The sequence below is a fragment of the Castanea sativa genome, chromosome 7, assembly GCF_040712315.1.
Source record: "Castanea sativa cultivar Marrone di Chiusa Pesio chromosome 7, ASM4071231v1".
Taxonomy (NCBI): domain Eukaryota; kingdom Viridiplantae; phylum Streptophyta; class Magnoliopsida; order Fagales; family Fagaceae; genus Castanea; species Castanea sativa.
The window spans coordinates 33,028,723-33,054,608 of record NC_134019.1 but is presented as its reverse complement, the minus strand read 5'-3'; the positions used below and the strand labels follow the sequence as shown (position 1 = coordinate 33,054,608).

The 25,886-nt window shown below is 36.4% G+C and overlaps 1 pseudogene; it reads left to right on the top strand.

Annotated features, from left to right (window-relative positions):
- LOC142644341 (protein DMR6-LIKE OXYGENASE 2-like) overlaps positions 1-25,886 on the top strand; it is a 33,426-nt pseudogene that overhangs the window by 6,478 nt on the left and 1,062 nt on the right.

Genomic DNA, 25,886 nt, shown 5'->3' with positions numbered 1-25,886 from the left:
GAACAAAGATATAAGCTCGTCTTTAGACATAGTCTTAAGACACTCACAATCGGGGTAGTCAGGATGCGCCACCCTCGGGACATGGAGCACCTCGGATACAATATCCAGAGTGACCACAACGCGCGTACCTCGAACGCAAGTAGAAAATAATGTATTGAATAATCAAATCCATGCATATTGGAGTAGACTCCTGTATGATCACAAAAGGACAAGTGACTGAGACGCCACATAGTGAATCCCAACCCTTACCGTAGATGATAGTGGGAAGGTCAGTATTGGAGAAATCCGACAAAATGAATTGGTGTTCTGAATGAATGCCTCGTCGAGAAAAGTTCTATGAAGATAAGAAGGAGAAGGATTAGAGGAAAATGCCCCGAAACGAAGAGGGTTCCGAGCTGGAGTGGATTTAAGCTTAGGTGCCATGAAGCAGACTAAAAGAAGAAGAGAGAGGGAGACAAGCAGAAGAATACCAAACAATTGAATATAAGAATATAAAGAAATGAAGGTACGTATGCATGAAAAATGCATAAACATGTGACATGCAAACTTAAAAGCATCATGGGCTCAGCCTAATCCAAACCTAACAGTACACAACAATTCAACATATATAGCACACATTTATAATGCATGAAAATATAGTTAAAATGTTCATGAGATGCAATGCATGATGATTTTAAATCATTTAAACAAAAACTCATCCCAAAAATTTTCACAAAACTCCAAAATTTTGAAAAACCCTATAGTTTATCAAAAATCCCAAAAATTAGGTCAAAAATCATGAAATGCATGATAAAGGAGTGAAAGAGAATCATACCAGAGAGAGGAAGTGATCTCTAGATCGAAAAGAGAGTAGGAAAGAGATTTGGAGTGAGAGAGAGGAGTTTGGGAAGGTGAGAAGTTTGAAACTATCGAGAGAGATCGAGGAGAAATAAGAGAAAAGTCGCTCAGATCCTATATATAGAAATCCCAATTTTTTGATGGATTGAGAGGTGTCGAGAGCTGTCAAGAATTAAAAAGCGAGAAATAGCTATTGAGTAGCTATCCAGGAGCTATCCAAAGGTGTCCATAGCAAAAAGGGCTTGATGAATTGAGAAGCTATCGAGCATCTATCGAGGAGACAAAAACTTTCTCGATAGATCAAGAAGCTGTCGAGAAGTTATTGAGATTGCGATAAAAAGAAGCTGAAGAGCTCGATAGATAGCCTAGCTGTCGAGAGGTATCAAGAAGCAGTCAAGATTGCTTAAAACAGTTTTTCAAGAAGAGAAAAATACAAACATGAATGCAATTAAGCATACTACTCAACCAAAGATCCAAACAACAATTTTAGCTCTCAAAAACATCTCTCAATCAAGAAAAATGTCAAGCATTTAGATCCAAAACACATACACACACATACTAATCAAGTCTAACCAATTTTATATTTCAAAAACAAGTCAAGACAGTCCAGTGGGTATACATTAACACATGTATTCCTTGTGATGGCCAAATCACATTGTATCTGCATAAGTATCAAAAGTAGTAAAAAGTATTGCGTGTTGTGTGTGAAAAACATTGCAAGATTGCATAAGTGTCTACATATTATGACGATTTAAGATATGAGCGAATCAATTAAACTCACACACAATCATAATTGTTTGATGGGGACTATCACCTTCGAGGTACATCCCATAACTCTCAGATCTCCTAAAAGACACGCTTGCAATCATATATAAAGTATTTTGATTCTTTTTGCTTTAATTTTTCTTTGCATATTTTCTTTTATTAAGAATATCATGCATGGGCATATAATAGAAAGAAAAGAAATACTCAATTATGTTTAGCTTTTGACATTGAACTTTTGCTATGTCAAAACATACAGATGTCATTTCATGATTGGCTAGTAACTGTGGTGAGGTGGTTATTTATGCCATTCTCTTAGGATTTTTTTTAGCCCTTCCCGTCAAAAAGAATGATACGAGTATTAAGTACAAGAGATTACTTAATCTTACTCATCATAAATACGAGCCACAAAGTTCACTTACTTAGTTGTACATAGAAATACTCATCTAAGTTACAAGAGATACAAAGTTTAGAAAACTTTGTTTCAATAGCCATTCAAGGTACCCAAGTACCAATATACACAAACACACTATTTTTGTATTTTTCATATTTTTCTTTTTAAAAAAAAAAACAAAATTGAAAAACAAGCAAACAAAAAAATGTTAAGGAAAGCAATGCATAAAAACTAGACTAACTCAAAACAAAAAAAGCAAAACACACAAGTAATGCAAACACAAAAATAGAGGGAAAGAGAGAAAAGTGACTAAATCACTTAGAGCTATTTTCCCTTCCACACCTTGCAGGAACCTTTTCTTTTAGCAAACCCTTGAACCGACGATGAGGAGGAAGAATTAAAACCGTTCAAGTTCAAAAGAAACATGGGGCTTTAAGGAGATCTCCAAGAGGAGCAAGAGAGGATGGAAACTGACTCAAGTTTCCCGATGAGACCATGCTGTTGCTCTGTTGAATGACTATCCACTTATAGAAATTAGGTCGAGTATGTCCAGCTGCTCTACAATGATGACAGAGATTCTACTTCTTCTGTTTAGGCTTTTGAGTATTACCCTTCTTGGCCTTAGAGTTTTTAGTTTCTTTATTAGTAAGCTTAGGGGGTGCTCCTAAGAGAGATTTACCATTGTCTATGTTCTCATTAGCTAACACAATTTTGACATCATTATTTTCATATTCAACATTATTAGCGGGAGAAACAAAAACAGTAGTACTTGAAGAAACAATATTAGGAGAAGAGAAATCGTACCCTAAACCGGATCGATCGAAAGCAGATTTATACATATTGAGCATCTCATCAAGCTTTGCACTTGACGTCCTCTCCAACTGAGCTCTGACTCGAAATAGCTTCGCTTCAAGCTTCTTAGTCTTCTCAGCCAAGAAATTGTTCTCAAACCTCAGTGCTCGAAAAGTCTGATTGAATTCATCAAACTTTGTGGAGATTTCTTCTCGTTTGAGCTCCACATCACTGAGCTTCTTAGTGGCCAACCTATACAACTTCTCATACTTTTTGGAGACCTTGTTTAACTTTGCATAGGTTGTGTGGATATCATCTTGTTCATCCATCTTCTCAAACTTTGACTCCACCAAGTCCTCTTCTTCATCCACATCTTCTACAACCCCCTCAGTAGGATTGACAATGGCAGTGAAGGCATTTAGGATTCCATCATCCTCAGGTTCGGTGTCGCTCAATGTAGTAGCAAGTGCCTTACTTTTTCCAATGGTCTCGAGATATGTGGAGCACTCATGTTTGATGTGTCCAAAACCTTGACACTCGAAACACTTGGGTCCTTAGGGATTAGTGTATTGACCACCATCCCTAGCATGCTTCTTCCCTTTATCTTGGCTCTTAAACTAAGAAGAACTAGGTTGCCTATGGTCCTTATCGAAGCCCTTCGCATTGGCATTGTTGATGAACTTCTTGAATTGCCTGGTAATGTAGGACTTCATTTTAGAATCTTCATCGTCTGAAGACTCACTCTTGGCCTTCATTGCCATGCTCTTACCTTTACTTGATTTCCCAATTCTTGTCAAACCCAACTCATAGGAGTGTAGATTGCCAACCTACTCTGTTAAAGGAATTTCATCAATGTCCTTTGATTCTTCAATAGCTGTGATTTTGGCATGAAATCTCTCAAGTAAAGATCTGAGTACCTTTCTCACAATCTTGGGTTTAGGAATGGTTTCCCCAAGATTAAAAACTGAGTTCACTATGTCCTTGAGCTTGACATAGAACTTATCAAATGACTCATCCTCCTCCATCTTAATCTCTTCAAAGCTTGTAGTGAGCCTCTGAAGTTTCGAGTCCTTGACAACCTTAGTTCCTTCATAGGTTGTTTGGAGGATGGTCCATGCATTCTTAGCAGTTTTTGTAGAGGATATCTTCTTGAACTCCTCATTCATGACAACACTGAATAAAGCATTTAATGCTTTGTTGTTGAAGTTTGTCACCTTGATCTTATCATCGTCCTAATTGGCCAACGCTTCTTTCGGCTTGGTCCAGCCTATCTTTATAGCTTGCCACACTTTCTCATCTAGAAATTGCAAGAAAGCTCTCATGCATACATTCTAGTATGCAAAGTTAGTATCATCAAATAACGGAGGTATAATTAGTGACTGTCCTCTATCCATGACAAACAGGGATCAATGGATCACACAGCAAAGATTAAAACCTAATCAAAGTGTGCCTGCTCTGATACCACTTGATAGGCTAAGAATATATTGATCCCTTGTGAAGAATTAATTGATTAATTAGCCAAGTGTATTAATTAATCAAATTAACATGCAATACACGTGGTAGCACAAATAAATCACCAACTAAATAAAATGCAACAGAAATGAAAGTTGACACAGTGATTTGTTTACGAATAGAAAAAACATCTAAGACAAAAACCCCACTAGGTGATTTTTAAGTTACTACTCTCAAGAATTCATTATTATCATAACAAGCGGTTATAAGTAAAAGAATCTCAGTACCTTATACCAACCTATAGTTGAACCCTTACCATAATACCCAATTGGACTTGTTCTATAATGACAATATCTCCTTTTAATGCACGACTCCCAGTATGTGACTAACCAATAGATGCACGAATCCCAGTACGCGACTTAATCACCAACATGAGGAGGATGTTGTTTGCAAAGTTCTTCAGTTCATTACACGATGAAGATCACAAAGCTCCTTGGTCACAAAACCCTGCGGTGTACAAACACAACAGCTTCTTTAAGGGAAAGATTAACTAGGGCATGTCTCTAGTTCATAATATGCTTGTGAAGAACTTTTGCATTGATGTGCATCAGCTGTGACGACCCTTAAAACAATCCTTATATATGTTTAAGGTTGTGAGAAAGAAAGCTCAAATATCTATTCAAGGATTCGAATGAAAATTAGAGCTGAAAATCTGTTTTTCATAAATCTTGATAAATACCATATCTATTGAGCAGCTATCAAGCATCGGGCTTAAACAAATTTTTAAACCTCGATAAATACTAGCTGTTGAGCTTTAAAAACCAACACTCTTTCATTTGTTTATTGGACAGATTTTCATGGTTTTAATTCTTGAACTTGAAACCTTGTTCCTTGAATAATTAAACACATCATAAATCTACCCAATTACAAGTAAAATGCATTTTATCAAAAGATTAGCCAATACATGATGACATATGTTCCTAACATGAAACACATATGTCCTAACACTTCCAAATTTAGTTCTTACACTATATTTTCAAAATTTTTTTTTTTTTGGGTCTCTATAAAATTGTGTAAAATGGTATGTGTGGAACACTTATTTCCCTATTTTAAATCCAATTTGAACCCTATGTCGGTATAAACTATAAAGCTGCGATAGGCTAGGTGGTTTAGCCGTATCTGTACTAATTTAATTGAGTATTAGTTGATGGGTTTTTCTTTTTGAATAAATATCCTGTGTGTCGATATTTTCAAAAGCATTGTTCTACTACAGGTGTTATCTTATCTCTTATCTCATTGTTTTATGATAGCTCAAGTTTATCTCTATCTCATTGTTAGATTGGAATTTCTATCATGTAAAAGTCTTATAAGGTGCATGAATAAAGTCCAATTTCTATCATGTAAAGGTCTTTATAAGGTGCATGAATAAAGTCTATTTCGGTCAGTTTAAGAATGGGAAAAAACGTTAGATAGTTTGAAACTTTGAAGCGGTCACTGGGTTGTGGGGCCTTGTGGCAACTATTTTACATGACAGCATTCCTTGATATATTTATTGCCCACTCATTCTTTTTCATGGTGGGTTAAAAATCTGCACCAATTAGCTGCAGATAAAAATGTATCTATAATGTATGTTGTATTTAAAAATAGTTTTAAATCCGATTGACCAGCATAAATATTTTTGAGCTTCAAAAAACTTTGAACTTCTTCTATCGCATTGAGCTTCAAATCATATTGAGTTGCAACTACACTTTTAGAAGAACGCATGCTCAGACGCTCTTTTATATTTTTGGAGTAAATATTAATAATTTGCATCTATTATAATTTAGAAATATTTTTTTGAACATGAAGGGAAAAAAATCCTAAATTTTAGAAATTCTCTTTTTGAATTCAAAATGAAATTTGCATCTATTATAATTTAGAATTTTTTTTTTTTTAAAAATTTCAAGCAAATAAAAATGATAAACTTTTGAGATAAGCAGTAATTGTAATTTCTTTTGTTGAATGTGAAGGAAAAAAGTCTTAAATTTTAGAAGTTTTCTTTTTGAATTCAAAATAAATTTCGTTATTTGACATTTATGACTCTACTTCTAAAGGAAGTTACCATTCATTAATGAACGTATTTTTGAATCACAAAAAAAGTCCAATTGAAAGAGGGGAATTACCACTGCACACCCTTGGTGCGATGGTCACTCCACAGGTATAAGTGCTTGTGGGGTATAAGGGCAAAAGTCGAGGTTCAAGTTTCCAAGAGGGAACTTCACACACATATACACTTAGATTAGGCTAGAATAGAAATTCTATCTTGTAAAAAAAAAAAAAGGAGGGGAATTATATATAGTATAGATATATTAATTTATTTATTTATTTTGAATCAATCTCATGCAATTTATTTAAAAGTAATGAGGTTAAAATAAATGAATAATTGCCCTAAAGATTACATTTGTATATTCAGAACCTTCATGCTTTAAGACTTCCACTTAAATTTAGTGGACCAAAGTGAACTGAAATGCTAGTTTAATGTGACTCAACAGAAACATAATAACAATAAATGATATGCTTAAGTTTTTTTTTTTTTTTTTTTTTTAAGAATAATATGGTTAACATTTTAGATATTACATGTTTAAGATCTTTTCTTTTTAAATATTGGATTTAGAATACTTTCAACTCAAACCTGTCTTTCCCTATTATGCAAGTGCACAAAAATGCCAAATGGACCAAATTGAACCAAATGGACTAAGGTTGACACAAATGGACCGAATAGGACTAAAGTGGACAAAATAAGACTGAATGGGACCAAAGTGGGTAGAATGGACCGATTAGAACCAAGGTGGACAGAATAGACCCAATATGATCAAAGTGGACTAAATGGACCCAATATGACCAAAATAGATAGAATGGACTGAATGCATAGAATTAGACCAATGTGGACCAAAATTCACAAGATAGGACCAAATGGACCAAATTAAACTAAAGTGAACAGCATGGACCGAAGTGCGCTAAATAAAACCGAATAAGACTGAATTGGACCAAATATGACCAAATGGACTGAATAGGACCAAAGCAAACCGTATAATACCAAAGTGGATTGAATGGACCAAATAGAACCAAAGTAAACTCAATAGGACTAAAGTGGACGACATAGGACCAAAATGAACCAAATAGACCAAAAGACTAGGCTAATATGACTCGTTTGAGTTTATACTACACTTAAACTTTTAGATATACTAGTTATTTAAGAGCTAGAATTCTAACCTTGTGTTAGGACCTATAGGTCGAGGGACAGTCTCAGGTAGATAGTTTATATGAGGCGTAGGCCTCCCAAAAGTTGACAGGGGCGTGCAGTGGTTTCCTCGGGCCAGATAGAGATTAGCCACATGGATAAGCTCACGCTAACCCATCAATTTAGGATTCGCCAGATGGAGATTTGCCGCATAAATAAGCTCGCACTAACCCATCAATTTGGGTTCCAATTCAGGATTTTTCTTGGGGAGTATCAAGAAGGAATTGGAATGGAATAATGCACAAAACAATATTATTTTTATATTTGTAAATATTAGTCTTTAGACACCTAAAGTATTTTTTTTATATATGTATTTCCTAATAAATGTAAAAAGTAGTATCAAAAGGTTTGAATTTTATTGCATATTTTTTCACTTATGCTAGTTTGTTTTTAATTTTATTTTTTACATTTATTTATGTGGATGACTCTAGTGGAATACACATGTTTTTTATTAATAAGTAAATTAGACCGTATAATAAAATGTAAAGAGTTAATCTATAATATACTTATCCAATATTTTGAAACCAAATGGGTTGAAAAAGAAAGAACCAGACAACTTTGTAAGTTTCAAATCTTATTTCAAGTCCATATTATATAAGGACCAATTTATGCTTCAATTTATGCTTTTGAAACTCTACAACGAAATTAAAATATTAAAGTAAACTTTAAAGATCAAACACTTAGTATTTATCCAAATAAATAATCAACTAAATGAAACAAGTTTGGCTCCAAGCACTTGTAGAAAGATAAAATTTGTCCTTGTTATGTGCAATGCACATTACTTATTTAACCCAACCAACCAAGTGAACCACATGCACTGCACATGACGGGACACATCATTTTTCTATTGGTGGTTGGAGCTCAAAACTCCATAATGTTTGGAGCCAAACCTTTTCTGACTGAAAATTCATATATTATTTTCCTTAACGCTCCATTTGTCTCAATAAAAAAACCTTATGTGAAGATAGTTTTTCGCATTTTCATTTGTTATTAAGATAAAAAAAAAAAATGGAATTAACCAATCACTCAATGACTAAATTAACTTAAGAATTGCCTAGCTACGAAAGCAAGAATGCATGATGAAATGGACTTATACACTCATATACAGCGGGTTCTGGCAGGTGGGGTCAGTTGCCTGTAAGTTTTATTAGGGTCATATTTTATTGTAATTGGCTAATCTTTTGACAAAATACACTTTACTTGTAATTTGGTAGATCTAAGATGGGTTTAGTACTTCAAGAAACATGTTTTTCAAATCAAGTATTAAAGACATGAAGATTGGTCCAAGAAACAAGTGAAGAAAAATTGTTCATTAAGTCTTGACAAATGCTTGTTATCGAGACTTAATGTGAAACTTGATAGATAGCTTGACAGCAGCTCAATCTATCGAGACTTACGATTTTCAGTTTTTCAGATCTGAAATTCAGCCCAGGCTTGTGTAATTGTTTAGGGTTTTTTTCTCACAACCCTAAACATATATAAGGCTTATTTTTAAGAGCCATCATATATGGATACAGAGATTAAGAGACTTATTTTCTCTGTGTGAAACTACTGCGTTTATACACCATAGGGTTTTGTAATTCTTGATCTTCATTGTTAATGAAGTGAAGAACTTTGCAACTAATAACATCTATTTAAGTTACTGGAGTTAGTCAAATACTGGGATCTATGCAAAAGGATAGTCACAAATTGGAGGTTTGTGCATCAGTAGAAAGAAGGTTACTACAAGATCAAGTCCAATTGGATATTGGAGCAAAGGTTCAACTGTAGGTTGGTATTTTGGGATAGACCAAGACATTTGGTAAGATTCCTTGTACTTGTAACTTCTTGATTGTTGATTAGTGGATTCTTGGGAGTGGTGACCTTAAAATCACTCATTAAGGTTTTGTCTTGTAAGATTTTCCCCATTCGTCAACAAATCACCATGTCTAATTTATTTTCCGCTCCACTTGGTATTTTTGGTGATTTGTTGGTGCCTTCATGATTTGCATGCAATTGAAACTAATTAATCAACTTGGGTAATTGAATTAATTAACCGGGGTCAAGCTAGCTTAACCCAACAAATGGCATCAAAGCAATCACACTTTGATTAGGTTTTAATCTTTGTTGGATCGTCCTTGTTGTTATGATTGTGGGCAATCCCTGATTATTCCTCCTTTATTTGATGGTACTAACTATGTCTACTGGAATGTACGCATGATAACTTTTTTGCAGTCTTTAGATGAGAAAGTATGGCTTGCAGTTGAAGTAGGTTGGAAGAAACCTGAAGAGCCACCAGCTATATAGGATGAAACCAAGATCAAAGCTACAAATTTTAACAATAGAGCACTGAATGCCTTGTTTAGTGCTGTGACCAATGAAGAATTCAAGAATATCTCCTCCACTGACAATGCGAAGGAAGCATGGACTATTCTTTAGAATACCTACAAGGGAACCAAAGCTGTTAAAAATTAACTCCAAATGCTCACTACCAGTTTTGAGGAAATAAGGATGGATGAGGACGAGTCATTTGATGAATTCTATGCCGGGCTCAAAGACATAGTAAATTCAGCCTTTAATCTTGGAAAACAGATTCTGAAGCCCAAGATTATCAGGAAGATCCTTAGATCTCTTCTATAGAGATTCCATGCCAAGATCACTCCCATTGAAGAATCAAAGGACCTTGACTCTATTACTTTGATAGAACTGATTGGATACTTGCAAACCTATGAACTAGGGTTGGCAAGGGTGGCAAAGGAAAGAACATGGCCTTGAAGACTAAAAATGATGATAACGATGAGTCAATTTATGGTAATGATACCAAGTTAAAATCTTATATCACCAAATACTTCAAGAAGTTCATCAAAAATGCGAATCTCAAAGCAAGTGATAAGGATCGCAAATAGTCTGCATTCTCTCAATTCAAGTCCCAAGACAAAGGTGAGAGAGAATTCAAGGATACTAGTCAAAGCAACAATGTTTTTATTGGACCAAAGTGCTATAGGTGTCAAGGATTTGGACACATGAAGCAAGAGTGTCTCACATATCTCAAATCCATTGGCAAAAGCAAAGCCTTAGCTGCCACCTTAAGTGATACGGAACCAGAAATAGATTCTGATGAAATTGATCAAGATGGGATAATGAGTGCTTTTGCAGCCACTATTGAGTGATACGAAACCAGAAATAGATTCTGATGAAATTGATCAAGATGGGATAATGAGTGCTTTTGCAGCCACTATTGAGTCTACTAAGGAAGTAGTAGACCTAATTGATGAGGAAGAAGAGCTGATGGAATCAAAGTTTTAGAAGATGGATGATTAGGATGACATCCACACTGCCTACACTAAGTTATACTAGGTCTCTAAGAAGCATAAGAAGCTCTATAGGTTGGCTACGAGAAAGCTCAGTGAAGTGGAGTTGGAACGTGAGGAACTCTCCACCAAGGTTGATGAAGCTAAACAGACCATTGGAACTATAAGATTTGAGAACAATCTTCTTGTTGAAAAGACCAAGAATCTAAATGTTGAACTGTTTCAGGCTAAAGCACAACTAGAAAGGACTTCAAGTGCCAAGCTAGATGAAATGCTAGACTTCCAAAAGTATGCATCTGACAAAACAGGTCTCAGGTATGATCATTTTCTCTCATCTTGTAGTACCTCTTCTAATGCTTTAAATAGAGTTATTTTTATTCCACCTACTAATAATGATAACTCTAAGGTAACTGAACCTAAAACTGAAAATGTGAGTGAGGATAAAAGTGATAAAGGAAAATCCATTCTAAGAGCACCCCCTAAAGTTGGTAAGAAAGAGACTAAGCAAAATAATCATCACTCCACCAAAAAGAAGTCTTTACCAAAGAAGCCCCACTTTTGTCGCTACTATGGAGCATCTAGGCACACTCGTCCAAATTGCCATAAGTGGTTAGCCACTCAACAAAGTAATAGTTTGTCATCTCTGGGGAACCAAAATCAACTCCAAGTTTCTTTAGCCCCTCTTGGAGAAATTCTTAAGGCGGTCATCCTTCTCTCAAACTTCAATGATTTCAACTCTCCTCCTTATCCATCTCAGTAAAGGTTCATGAAAAAAAAAAAATAGGGATCCCCATCCAGGTCTCCCATTTGGAAGGAAAAAGATTCTAAGTGATTTCTTCTCTTTTCTGATCTCTTGCATGGTTCATGGTGTGGTTTGAGTCAATCTAGTTTTGATGCTTTGTTTGTTTGTTTGTTTTTGTTTTATTTTAAGTTTTTTTTAATAAAAAATTAGAAAAATACAAAAATAGTGTTAGTACTTGTGTACCTTGGATGGCCTTTGAAACAAAGTTTCTTAACTTTGTGTCACTTGTAGCTTTGATGAGCATCTTTATGCACAACTAAGCAATGTGAGCTTTATGACTCTTTTATGTGATTTGTATGATTTGATTGATATCTTATCTTTCATATCTTAAATCACTTTTTTTGACAAGAAGGACTAGAAAATCCTAAGAGAAAGACATAAAAAATCATCTCGTCACTAAAACTTGTCAATCATAAAATATCTGTGTGCAATTCATAAAAGTCCTGCTCGTTAAGGTGTAGCACTTGCACAACAAAAATAAGATGTGTGGCTTACATATTTGGGTATTTATTTTCCCTCTCATATACCCATATATGTTATGCCAATTTATGCTTCAAAGAAAAATATGCAAAAAACATGAAAGGAAAAAATAATCAAAATGTTTTTAATATGGTTGCAAGCGTGTTTCTAGGGGATGTAGGAGTTATATGATGTACCTCGAAAGTAATGGTCACCATCAAATAGTTATGATTGTGTGTGATTGTATTTGATCCTTCTATATCATTACATTTCATATAATGATTTAATTATGCTCTCTTGCAATAGTTTCACATACAACACGCATACTCTTTGCTACTCTTGATACTATTGTACAGGTACAATGTAATTTGGTCATCATAAGGAATACATGTGGTAGTGTATGCTCTCTAAATTGTCTAAACATGTTTTGCAATAAAATTGGTTAGACTTGTTTAGTGTGTTTTTTATCTAGGAATGCTTTGCATCTGGAGTTGAGGTTGTGTTTTTATGCTTAACATACTCTATGATGACTTGTTTTGGTGTGTATCTTGTTTGCCTTCATCTTGTGCTGCTTCTCCTCCTTGAAAAGCTTCTTTTAGACATCTCGATAGTAGCTTGACATCTCCTTGATAGCTTCTTGATACCTTTGGATATATGCCTTTTCTATCGAGATTTTTGGGTTTGTTTTTGATACCTCTCAACAGATAGCCTGATCCGTTGAGCCAAATTCTTTGGAGTCTCTATCTGCTTGATAATGCTCAATGCCTCCTTTGATCTATCGAGATTTTTCGTAGTCGATACCTTCTTGATACCTCTCATTCTATAGAGATTTCTTTCTCGATAAAAGCTTGATACCTTCTCGATCTATCAAGCTGCATTTTCTCTATATACATCTGAGGTCCAACTTGGTTTTGCACCGTTTCAAATATCTTGATCTCTCTCACTTCTCTCTTGACCCAAACCCTTTCTTTTCACCAAAATCCTTCCTTCCTTCAAGATTTCTGCCTAATCCAAGCTTCCTTCACTTGGTAAGTGCTCTAAATCTCTTAATTTTCCCTTTCTTTATGCGTTTCATGCATTTAGACCTGATTTTTCCAAGTTTTTGGGAAAGTTTGGGGGTTTTTGTATTTTAGTCAAAAATTTTGGGTAGGGTGTTGTTAATTTGATCTCACGTGCTCATGCATTGCACTCTATGTTCATTATAACAATATTTCATGCATTCTAGGTTGTGTGACTGATTATATCTTGTGAGTGTTGTTAGGTTGGGTTGGGTTTCTACCCATGATGCAATTTCCTTAGCACATAACATGTTCATGCATTATCATGCATTGCATGTTGTTTTTCTTCTTTCCTGTGCCTTACCTTCTATTGTGGTTCTTTGTTTTTTTTCCTCTCTCTCGTTTAGTCTCCTTGTCATGGCACGTAAGAAATCTACTCCTTCTAAAAACCTGATTTGTCATGGTTCCTTTTCTTCTTCTTCTTCTACTCCTTCTGAATCTATTTGGTTCCATGATGAGAAGGCATGAGATGACTTATTTGAGAACTTTTCTGACCAGGCGATTCATTCAAAACGCCAGGTCATTCTGTCTAACTTTCTAGACACTCCTCTACCTAATGCATTTAGCTCTCAAGGATGCGCTTTTCTATGTGAGAAACCCTCGAGGTGTCCCAATGTATTCATACAGGAGTTTTACTCCAACATGCATGCCATCAATACCTCTATACCTAGGTTTACTACGGTATTCCAAAGTACACTTATCGTAGTTTCCCTAGAGCTAATTTTCGAGGTACTATGTGTCCCTAGGGTGTCTTTAATGAAGCTTCACTCAAGGCGGTTGTAGACTTTCTCCAGGCCAATTTTTATTACCATTAAACCATGACGACCTTTGGATAGAGCACATTCTAGTCAGTGTTTGCAAAAACCCTATCGATTCTTTCTTGGATGAGGTGGGTTAAGGGTTGCTGATTTGACCGAGTGAAGCGAGGACCAAAGAAACCCATATCAAACATCCGGAAATTATTAAGGCATTCTTGAAACTTGATTGCTCTAGAGATGTTAATAGGTCTACCCCCATATTTATCTTCTCCGGTAACCACCTCATTGAAATCCCTAGCAATAATCCAAGGCAAAGAATGAAGCTCAGCAACCTGAGACAAATTATCCCACAAAAACTATCTTTCGGTGTATCTGGGACTAGCATAAATAACAGACAACAACTAGGAGGATTTGGAGGAAAGGTCTCACACCAAAGCATGAATCACTTGCTTGGATGAGGATAACTCAGAGATTACCACTTGAGTTAAGTCCCAAAGAACCCACAAACCGCTAGTAAATCCAATGGTATTGGCATGAATAGCCCCATCAAAATTAAGCCGATCAGTGATATCTTTGGCTCTCTGGCCATTAATCTTAGTTTCTGTTATGATCATAATAGCAGGGGTATGCATCTGAACTAAATTATGGAAAAAACTTTGAAAGGAAGGTCTTAAAGCACCCTGACAATTCCATATTACAATATTCATATCTAAAATAAAGGGAGAAAAAGAAATAAATCAGACAGGGGTAGGGGACTCACCTCCGTCGTCAACTTGCATACCAATCGGTTCCTTATGCTGACATGACTTTGGGAAGACATCAGAAATAGCCTTGCAATTCACTAAAACCACAACTTGGTCACTGCTAGCTTCAGAATTACCTTTAACAACAGCCTTAGATGGTCTGAGCATGGGATCAATTATTTTAAATACAGTGTTGGTGATCTTCAATGAAGTTGTGGCCACCAGGTCCTCAACATCCTCCTTCAAATTAGGGGGTGCGTTAGAGTTGACATGCAACGGAATTTGGACTAGAGCTGATTTAGTTTCATCAGTGCTCATCACTTCATCACCTACCCTTAATTCCTGATCTTTGCAAGCACTAATATCCTTATCTACTGGCATGCAAAATTTCGTACCACTGGAACTACCCACTGTAAAAACCAGCTGATTAGAGGTTGTGATTTTGAAATCAAAATCTTACTTCGCTTCTTTCCTTTCCCATGAATGAGAGAAATGGCTTGCCTTCATCTCCGCTGACGCGTAAGTATTTTAAGTGGCTCTAGGAGCACGGGTTTGATGTTTGACTGAGGGGTTAGTAGGAACCCAACTTTTCTTATCCTTGGCTAGCTTTTTGGTAGTGCCATCTGCAACAATTGCACTAACCTCTACATGCTGCTTGATCTGTTGCTTTCTAGCACTATCCGAGAGTCTTGCTGTATCAATCTTAGGGTTTGGTGGGCTTCCAAAAGGGTTTCGGGCCCTTACCTTCAGCTGTTGAGATGCATCGAATTGGGAAGGATGGGCTGGGTCTTTCAAACCCTTCCTGTCCACTTGCTTCTTTTGTGTAACAATCACCCACAGCCCATAGGCATTTTTAGTAGAGGTAGAAGGGTCTTTGACCGTTGGACTCTCTTCCACCACCTTGTCTTCGCCATCTCTGCATGTAGCTCTAGCCATGTACGGACAACCATCTACCTTATGCCCCACCCAGCCACAGGAGAAACAAAGCCCTCATATTGCATTGGCTGCTTAATACCAACAACCCGGATAAGCTTAATGAGTAAGTTGTCAAGATTGACTTGAACACATATCCTGGCAAATCTCCCTCAAGTTTCAGATGCTATATGAGTATCAATCCTTAGAACTGGACCTATGGCTTGTCCGAGGTCTCAAAGCACTAATGGCTCTTAGTATTCTATGGGCAGTTGCGGAAACCGCACCCAAACAGCCACCGAAGATACACTGGCCCAAGGTGGCTTGAAATTTGGCCCCCATTTTCTGATGGAGAGATAATGCCCTCCTACAAACCAAGGGCCTTCCCTCAATACTCTTTCATAATCCTCTTTCAGTGAAAAACGAACTAAGAAAAAATCTTTCTCAAGGTCAACACAATCCAATCTACCATTAGGCTTCCACAAGTAGCTAATACATGAAGTTAGAAATTGGTAACCAACAGTCTTACCTATCACTTTGATTATAAGAGCATTAGACCATAAAGCTCTAATCTTGGCTTTCCTAGCCTCAGAGAGATTAACCGCTGCTATCCCCACTGCAATATTCAAGCTTTTTTCGTGAGATTCAACTTCTGTATCCATATCATGTTCAAACCTGAATGCCTGTTCATAAGCTCCAGGCACCTCTCTAGTGAGTCTCTCTTTGTAAGAGTCTCGTCTTGCTCTAGCCCTCGGAGAGGTGTTGTCTGACCTATTATCAATATTGTGATTTTCCTTAACTCTTTTGGTACTGCGCTGAAGTTCTTCGTCTTCCTCCCTTGACCTAATTGCGGCTTCAAGCGTAGTCATTGTTCTTTCAACATAAGGTTTTTTTCTTAAATATATATGTATATCATCTCGGATATGGGGGCCCAAAATCATAAGGTTTTTTTTCTTTTATTTTTAAATTTCAACTTCATTAGGATAACTCCAAAAAATATATTATTTACTATTTTTTTCCTTTTTTTTTTTTTGAAACACAAACTGGGAAATCATTGTCACAAGAAAAGGGAGTACAACAAAGCAAAAGTAAAGAAGCTCAACACAGTACAATCCTAAGTACAATCTGCCTAGATAACGTGTTGCACTATAGGAGGACAGACCCCCTTCCAGACTTGAGAAACTTCATTTTGCCTTGCATACTGCACAAGCTCGTGGGTTGCTCTATTGTAATCTCTTTTCGCATGTTTGATTCTCCATCTGCTAAAAGAAGAAAGCAAATTAAGGATTCCCTGATACACATGACCAAGACTACCATTTGTTTTAGCTGCTATGACTCTTTGTACAGCTGTTAAGGCATCAGATTCCATAATGATTTGAGGCAACTTTTGCTCTCTAGCAAGAAGTAAACTGCACTCTATAGCCAGTGCTTCAACTTCTTCCACTGAGAACTATCCCTAAAGATATTTGCAGCAAATAGCCTGAACTGTACCAATTGCATCTCTTATAACAACTCCCATGCTTAAGTTCCTTTCATTTTTAGACGTTGCACCATCGACATTGATCTTGAAAACCCCCGAAGAAGGCACTGTCCACTTCTTTTCTGTCCAAGGCAAGTGTTGAGAGCAAACTAGTGAGGCACTCTTACATTCTTGTATATATCTCTTAGCAAGGCTCCAAATATGATCAGGAAGCTTACTTGAGGACTCGTGCATTATTTTGTTCCTGTTATACTAGATTGCCCATGCAACTCCAAAGAAAATCTCCAGGTCACGTACCGTACTAGCCTCATATATTTGCATTGCAATATCTATAACATCCATGTTTACATTTAGTAAGTCTATGGGGCCATCCACCTAACAATTCCACACTCTCTTAGCTACTTCACACCTGACTAGAGCATGGAAAATTGATTCTGGCTCCTTCCCATAAGCAGGACAGGTTTCACATAGATTAACTCCTCTTCTTTGCAAGTTCACAAGTTTTGGAAGAGCATTCATACACATTTTCCAAGAAAATATTCGCATCTTGGATGGAATGTTTAAGTTCCATAGCTTCTTCCAAAGAGGACTCCTTGGATCACTCATAGAGCTTTCACCTTCTTCCATTGTATCTAATACCCTAACAACGATATAATAGGCACTCTTCACTGTGAAATTTCCCCTTTTATTACTTACCCATATGATTTGGTCTTCTGGAAGATTGTGGCTAAGAAGAATATTTAGAATAGTCCTAACTTCAAAAGGCAAAAAAAAGGAAGGGTTGGATCCAAGTTTTGCTTTAAAAACATCACCATGAGGATAATATCTAGCTTTGTAGATTTGGGCCACCAAAGAGTTAGGATTCGAGATTAACCTCCAACCTTTCTTAGCTAGCATAGCAAGGTTGAAAGCCTGTAAATTTTGAAATCCCGTAAATTTTGAAATCCCATTCCTCGATTCAACTTTGACTTACACATTTTCTTCCAGCTTACCCAAGCAATTTTTGATTCTTGACCCCTTTGACCCCAACAGAATTTTTGCATCATACCTTCAATCACGTCACAAAGATTTTTTGGGATCTGAAAACAATTCATAGTGTATGTTGGAATTGCTTGGGCGACAGCTTTGATAAGGATCTCTTGACCACCCACTGAAAGAATTTTCTCCTTACACCCCGATAGTTTTTTCTCCACCCTCTCTTTAATTTCTGCAAATATTTCAACCTTTGACTTGCCAATGATTAAGGGTAGGCCTAGGTATTTGTTACAATGGGTATCTTGCATTAGACCCAACATATCCAGCACTACACATCTTCTATCATCTTGAATATTATTACTGAAAAAGATTAAAGACTTATCCGTATTGATTTTTTGACCCAAGGCAGCTTTATATAGCTGGAGAATATCAATAAGAGTTTGGCATTATTGGGTATTTGCTTTACAAAACAATAGGCTATCATCTGCGAAGAACAAATGTGTGATCTTGGGGTTACCTCTACATATTGATACCCAACTAATTCTTTGATTCCTGGCTACATCATTAATAAGGGAGGAAAAACCATCTGCACACAATAGAAAGATATAAGGTGAAATTGGGTCTCCTTGGCGGAGACCCCTAATGGAAATTATACTACCGTAAGCAACACCATTAATGAGGACAAAATAGGATACTGTAGTAATGTAATGCATGATCAAATCTATCCATTTTTTATGGAAGCCCATTTTTTTCATCACTTGTTTAATAAAACCCCATTTCACCCTATCATATGCTTTGCTCATGTCTAACTTTATTGCCATAAAACCCTTCTTTCCCTCCCTCTTGTGTTCTAAATAGTGCATAAGTTTAAAAGTTACAAGAACATTGTTTGTGATTAGTCTCTTAGAGAGAAACGCACTATGATTTTCTGATATAATTTGGGGAAGGTTTTTTTTGAGACGGTTGGCCAACACTTTCGATATGAGTTTATAAACGACATTACATAAACTTATGGGTCTAAATTCTGTCATTTTTGTGGGGTTTTTTTGTTTTTGGCACCAAAATGATGTTAGTTTTGTTAATCTCTACCATAGACATATTTGAGTTTAGCACATTTAAGACCACCCATATGATATCATTACCAACTATACCCCAATACTTTTGAAAGAAAATAGCAGACATACCATTAAGACCCGGGGCTTTTGTTGGATGCATCTGTTTTAGTGCTACCTCAACTTCCTCCCTTGTGAACTCTTAGATCAGGAATTCATTCATATCCGCAAAGACTTTAGTTGGAATTGTATCAAAGACTTCTGGGATATGAGTCGAATAGGAAGTAGTATACAGATTTTTAAAATAGGACACAACCACCTCTGCAATATTGTCAATAGATTTATGCCACATAATTTCTTCACTATCCAATAAATCATTAATCTCCTTTCTTCTCGTATTGATCTCACTGCCCAAGCTGCCATCTTTATCTCTAAGGACCAGTGTACTAAGAGTCTCCCTTTTCTTCTGAATTTGCTTGGAATTTGCCCAAATACCGTTTTGTTCCATCTAGAGAGATTTGCAGCACAACGTTTCAACCTAGCAACTATACCTATTGGAGAGTTTAACTCTTGGTAGTCATCCCAGACTTCTTTAATAATATCTTTGCATTCCTCCCTTTTGGTCCACATAGCTTTGAATTGAAATATTCACCTATTTGGATGTTTTTGAATAGTAGCATCAGTTATCAGCAGTGCACAGTGGTCAGATGTGGAATCCACCAAATGATGAACTTTTATATTTTTATAGTAATCAATCCATTCAGAAGTAGCCAAGGCTCGATCCAATCTTATGTACATTCTTCTTTCACCCTCTTGCATATTGCACTAAGTAAAATCAGGGCCACAGTATCCAAGATCTTTGAACTTACATTGATGTATTGCTTCTTGAAATTCATCCATCTGCCTTTGAGACCTTCGTGCCCAACCCAATTTTTCCTCCACCGACACAATTTTGTTGAAATCCCCAAAGCATAACTAGGGGAGTTGATACTTTCGATTTAGGCTTCTCAAAAGATCCCAAGATTCTTTTCTATGATGGGTTTTAGGATTTCCATAGAATCCTGTGATACGCCACTTGAATCCTGATTCCGGGTCAGTCACAAATGCATCAATGTAGTTTCCTGAGTAGCCATGAACTTCCACATTGATGTACCTACTCCATAACAGAGCTAATCCCCCACTTCTCCCCAAACTAGGGACAATTAAACCATTTAACAGACCAGTTTTTACCTTCTCTTTTTCCATCTAATATATCTTTAGATTTGTCTCTGACAAGAAGACAATTCTGAGCTTCCAACGTTGCACGAGCTCGCACAACACTCGAACTATCCGGGGGTTCCCAATCCCCCAGTAGTTCCATCATAATGGAATCATTGATCTCGGCGGTGCTGCTCTGCAGTCACCGCCGTTTCAATAGCTAAATTATCACCCCTTCAAATTTTCCCTCGCATATACGTTTCTGATATCTACCTTCAAACGTAAAAAGCATTTCAACATTACCTTTTCTTTCTTTACTTACCTCTTGGGCTTGTCCACACAACTCAACATCTTGGGCCTTTCCTTTTTCCCTTGCTATTTTCTTTTTTTAATTCTGCCCTAGCTGCTGGTTTTTCCATTCGGTCTGGGCCTTGTTGCTACACTTTCCCTCCCCCACTTGTGTCTTCTTTTTCTTTGGGCTTTATTGGGTTTAAGGTTTCCAACTCTCTTATAACCGGCCCAAACTCCTTTCCAACTTCTACCGAAACTACCTCGTTCCCATGCACTTCTTTTCTGACTAATTCAGTTCTAGAGCCTTTTTGCTTATCATGTGCTTCCTGCTCTAGCCCCATTTTCAAACCCACTGATACCGTATTGTCCCATCCAACTTCTACTTGCTTATCCCGATGATTAGACATGATAGTGCCCCTCACCATGTTCAAGGAAGCTGTATCCATCATGATTACGCTACCACCCACTTCACCGGCCTTTCCACCCTCCATCAGAGATGGCGAACTCCACTTTTCAACCGTCGTCTGCACTTTCATCTTTTCCCTTTCACCTCCGCTCTTTACAGCTCCGGCTACCTTTAGCCATTCACCATATTGCCTTTCTGAATGTTGTTCCATTGGATTTAATTGGCAGTGCTTTTCATCATGCCCAAGTATTCCACATATGTAACAAAATGTGGGGAGTCTCTCATACCGAAAATCAATCCAACATCTTCCACCCTCTCCATTCTTAACATACCCCCCTCTACAGAGAGGCTTGTCAATCGGTACCTCAACTCGTATTCTTAAAAATTTGGCTTGATCCGCTTGCATAGCTCATTTTTCAACTTCTAACACACTTCCAATCTTGCTGCCAATATCCTTCCCAATTTCTTTAGTCATATTCTCAAATGGCAAACCCCAAATCTGCACCCAGAAAGGAGAATGGGAGAAACTAATGTTTTTTGACGTTAAAACTTTCCTCCATCGACAAAGAAGAAGGTTGTTGTCAAAGTTCCACGGACCACTTTTTTCAACCCATTCTAACTGGTACCTCGAGCTAAACTTGAGCTACATAATATTATTTCCAACCTCCACAATCCTCAAGTTAGAACCCATCTTCCATGCTGTTTTCAAAGTGTTTTTTAAAGCTCTTTGATTTGGTGACGATCTGTAAGTAGATGCCTAAATAAGCTCAAAGAGCATTCTTCAAAAATCTCAGAGCTACTAATGTTTGTAATAACAATATCCTCCTTTTCTTCTTTTGTGAGCTTTAACTTTCCCAAACTATTCAATATTTCTTGATCCATACATTCACAAGAGAAAGGGCTACATCCAATTTTTGAGCGGCTTAGTCCAAGAGAGGCCCTCAAGGGAGGGAGTATGCTCTTACCGTGTTAAGAGAGAAAGAGAGCTCCTAGAGGGGAAAGTTCGTTGGCACAGCTATAGATAATTTTCCCAAAAATTTTGTGAGGCCATGGCCCCGGTCCCAAAAGTGGCTCTGTCACTACAAGGTGTATGCAAAAGACGTAATTAATAAACACTACTCTGGTACCCTCTCATAGCAATGTGATATTGTGATATGATGTGATGTCATCTCTTCACTAATATAGTATCACATGACGCTATAAATTAAAACCTACCCTTCCACCCTCTCCTTCCACTGCTTACAAAGGGCAAGCTAGAAAGTAAATCAATCTCTTTGCAATAATAAAATCACCAACTATGGGAAGGTAAGAGGTTGATCTAGCTCCCATCCAAGAACCTGAAAACAGGTTCAAAATCTCCTACGTTGAAGGTAAAGGCATCCCAGTAATCGATCTTTCTCCAATGCACTCCTTCAACAATGTTTCTGCCTTTGAAGGCCTTCTTAAAGGGATAGGCAATGCATGCAAAGACTGGGGGTTTTTCTAGGTGATCAACCATGGGGTGCCTTTGGAGAAGTGCCAGAAGGTTGAGAAAATGTCTAGGTGGTTCTTTGCGCAAAGTTTGGAAGAGAAGAGGAAGGTGAAAAGGACTGAGAAACAGGTGTTGGGTTACTATAACTCTGAGCATACCAAGAATGTTAGGGACTGGAAGAAGGTGTTTGATTTTATTATAAAGGAACTCAGGAACCCACTTTAGTCTCGGATTCGCATGAGCCTGCTAATGACAAAGAACTCGCAGGGAGGACTAATCTATGGCCTGAGTACCCACCTGAGTTTAGGTAAGCCCTCAAGCCTCCGTCCTTTGGCTCAATCTTTCTACAAACTTGTTTTCTCTATCCCAAGAAATCTAGATTAATCCTATAATTTTTGTCATATGTAAGCGTTTTCATAACTAGTCTTCTAAGGTTAACATGTTAGTGGCTTATGTTTATGGTTTCATAACTGTAATTGGGAGAAGTTAGAACTCCAAGCCAACCATGCATAAATACCATGGGATCTAATTTTGAGGTCCTTAAAGCATTCTCATCAAGACTTTTAAAAAATTTAACATTTAGTATTACAAACTTAACTTTATAGCATTTAACACATCATTTTACGATACCTCTAATATCAAAACTTCTATTTTTTAACCATTTCATTTAAACATTCTTTCTTTATTATTTTTTTATTCATTTTTTATTCTTCCTCTCTCTCTCTCCCTCTCTCTCTTAGCAGAAAAAAAAAACATTAAAAAATTATAACTTTTTGCTATAGTGCGCTCTAAAAAATGAGAGCTCACTATAGTAAGATGTCAAATTATTTAGCATATAGCATCTTTGATAGAATAGGGTTTTGTGGTTATAAATGCTAAAAATAGCATTTTAGCATTTACAATACTTTTGATGAGAATGCTCTTATGAGTTATCATTTGAGCTTGAAATAAGATAATTGGACAGGACTTAGGGTCTGTTTGGGATTCGCTTATTTTGCTGAAATTGAAAACTTTTTACTGAATGTACTTTAGGTAAAAGTTAACTGAAATCGTGCAGTGAGACCCATAAATAATACCAAAAAGTGCAGTAGGACCCTTGAATAGTAGCAAAAATAAGCCGAATAGTAAAATAAGTTAGCAAAAACAATCCATGTCAAACGCACACTTAGGTTGCTTTTAGGAAGTGAGTTTAAAGTTTGATTCTTTTACTATTTAGCTTATTTTGCTATTATTCAAGAGTTCCATTACACATTTTGGTACTATTTATTGGTTCTATTGTACTATTTTAGTTAGTTTTTACCTTTATGTACAGTACTTTTAATAACAAAAAATTCAATTTCTACTAAATAAGGGTCTATTTGGAATCCGCTTATTTTGTTAAAACTAAAAACTTTTTACTGAAAGTACTATAGATAAAGATAAAAGTTAGCTAAAATAGTAAAATGAGACACATGAATAGTACCAAAAATAAATTGAATAGTAAAATAAGTTGACAAAAATAATCCATGCCAAATGCATACTAAGTTGTCACAAATGGACTCTTAGGTGGCGTTTGGGTTTTGCGTTTCTTGCGTTGCGTTTTCTGCATTTTTTTTTCCTGGACAACACTTCTGGCATTGTTCATTGTCCATGAACAGTGATTTTAGGCTTATGAACAATGCCAAGCGCATGAATAGTAATTTTTTTTTTATTGCTTTTAGTTTTCAATTTTCAGTTTTCAGCAAAATAAGCGGTATTCAAACGGACCCTTAGTGTTCGTTTGGTAAAGATTATTTTTGTCAACTTATTTTATTATTTAGCTTATTTTTGTTACTATTCATGAGTCTCACTACACTTTTTGGTACTATTTATGGGTCCCACTGTACTATTTTAGCTAAATTCTATCTTTATTTACAGTACTTTCAGCAAAAGTTTTTAGTTTTAACAAAATAAGCGAATTCCAAACAGACCCTTAGTAGTGCTGATATAGTGGTAGAAAAAAGTTATGCAAAAATAATGTTCATCTATACACTAGCGAAAATGGGCAAATGCCCATTTCGCACAAAAAAAAAAGGGTAAATGCCCCATTTCCCAAACTAATTAGGAAAATGCCTCTATTTTGAAACTCAATTTTCTTAAAATCAAGTTTTTAAATAAAAAAAAAATTTGGAGCCTTATAACGACGTTTTAAGGAGCCTATAGTGACGTTTTATGAACCTATAGCGGCGTTTTGTAACTCGACCTCCATGAAATCGAGTTACATGCAAGTTTTTTTATTATTATTTTTTTTTTACCTATAACTCGACTTCATGGAGCTCGAGTTATAAAACGCCGCTATAGGTCCTTAAAAACATCACTATAGGCTTCTTAAAACGTCGCTATAAGGATTAACTCGGTTTTGAGAAAATCAATTTTCAAAAGAGGGGCATTTCTCTAATTAGTTTGGGAAAGAGGGCAACATGCTGATTTTTTTTTTTTTTTTTTTGCGAAAAGGGCAAAAGCCCATTTTGGCCACTATACACTAAAAAACGATGAAATTGAAATCTAGCTTGAGACACAATTAGAGGGATTCTTTGATTTCTTTCTATATATTTGATTTTACGGACTCCCTTGCCAGGGAAACATGCCAAGAATATATTCAAGAGATAGAGAAACTAGCATTCAAGTTGATGGAACTTAATTGCGGCACTGAGCCTAGTCTTACCAGCAGATAGCTAGGTTCCATGGCTTCTTCAAAGATCAAACCGGCTTTGTTCGACTCAATTACTATCCAATATGCCCTTTTCCTAGCTTAGCGCTTTGTCTTGGTTAACACAAAGATAGTGGTGCTTTGACCATTCTTGGTGAAGATGGTGTTCCAGGATTGGAAGTGAAGCGGAAAACAGATAGAGAGTGGGTTCGGGTAAAACCCATCCTAGATGCTTATGTCATTAACATTGGTGACAATATTAAGGTACCATTTGTAATTTCACATGCAATTTAATGGTTGATAAAGATTTTCAATTTTCTATAATTATCTTGTCAATTGTCACAACTTTGTCATGTTAAATCGAAAACCAAAAGTTTAGTAGCTTTGGCTTGAAATAAGGTTAGGCACAGTGAGGTGAATGTGTGCGGCTATACATGTGTGTGTCTATATATATATATATATATATATATATATAGAGAGAGAGAGAGAGAGAGAGAGAGAGAGAGAGAGAGAGAGAGAGAGAGAGAGAGTAATTTTTTTGATAGGGTCCACCACATATGTGAAAGGAGGGAATACAATTTCTACATATTCCACAAATACCTAAGAATTTTTCATATGTACAGGGTTTGGAATAAGGTTAAGTGCATATGTGTGTGTATATGGTAGTGTTTATACATTTAATAAACATATTGTTATATACAACTTTACACACTCATAAAATTGCATGGAAAGTTTACATACAAATAAAATGAAAAATATATTTAATCTAATTTTGTTTGTTTCAACATGATACTAAACATGTGTACT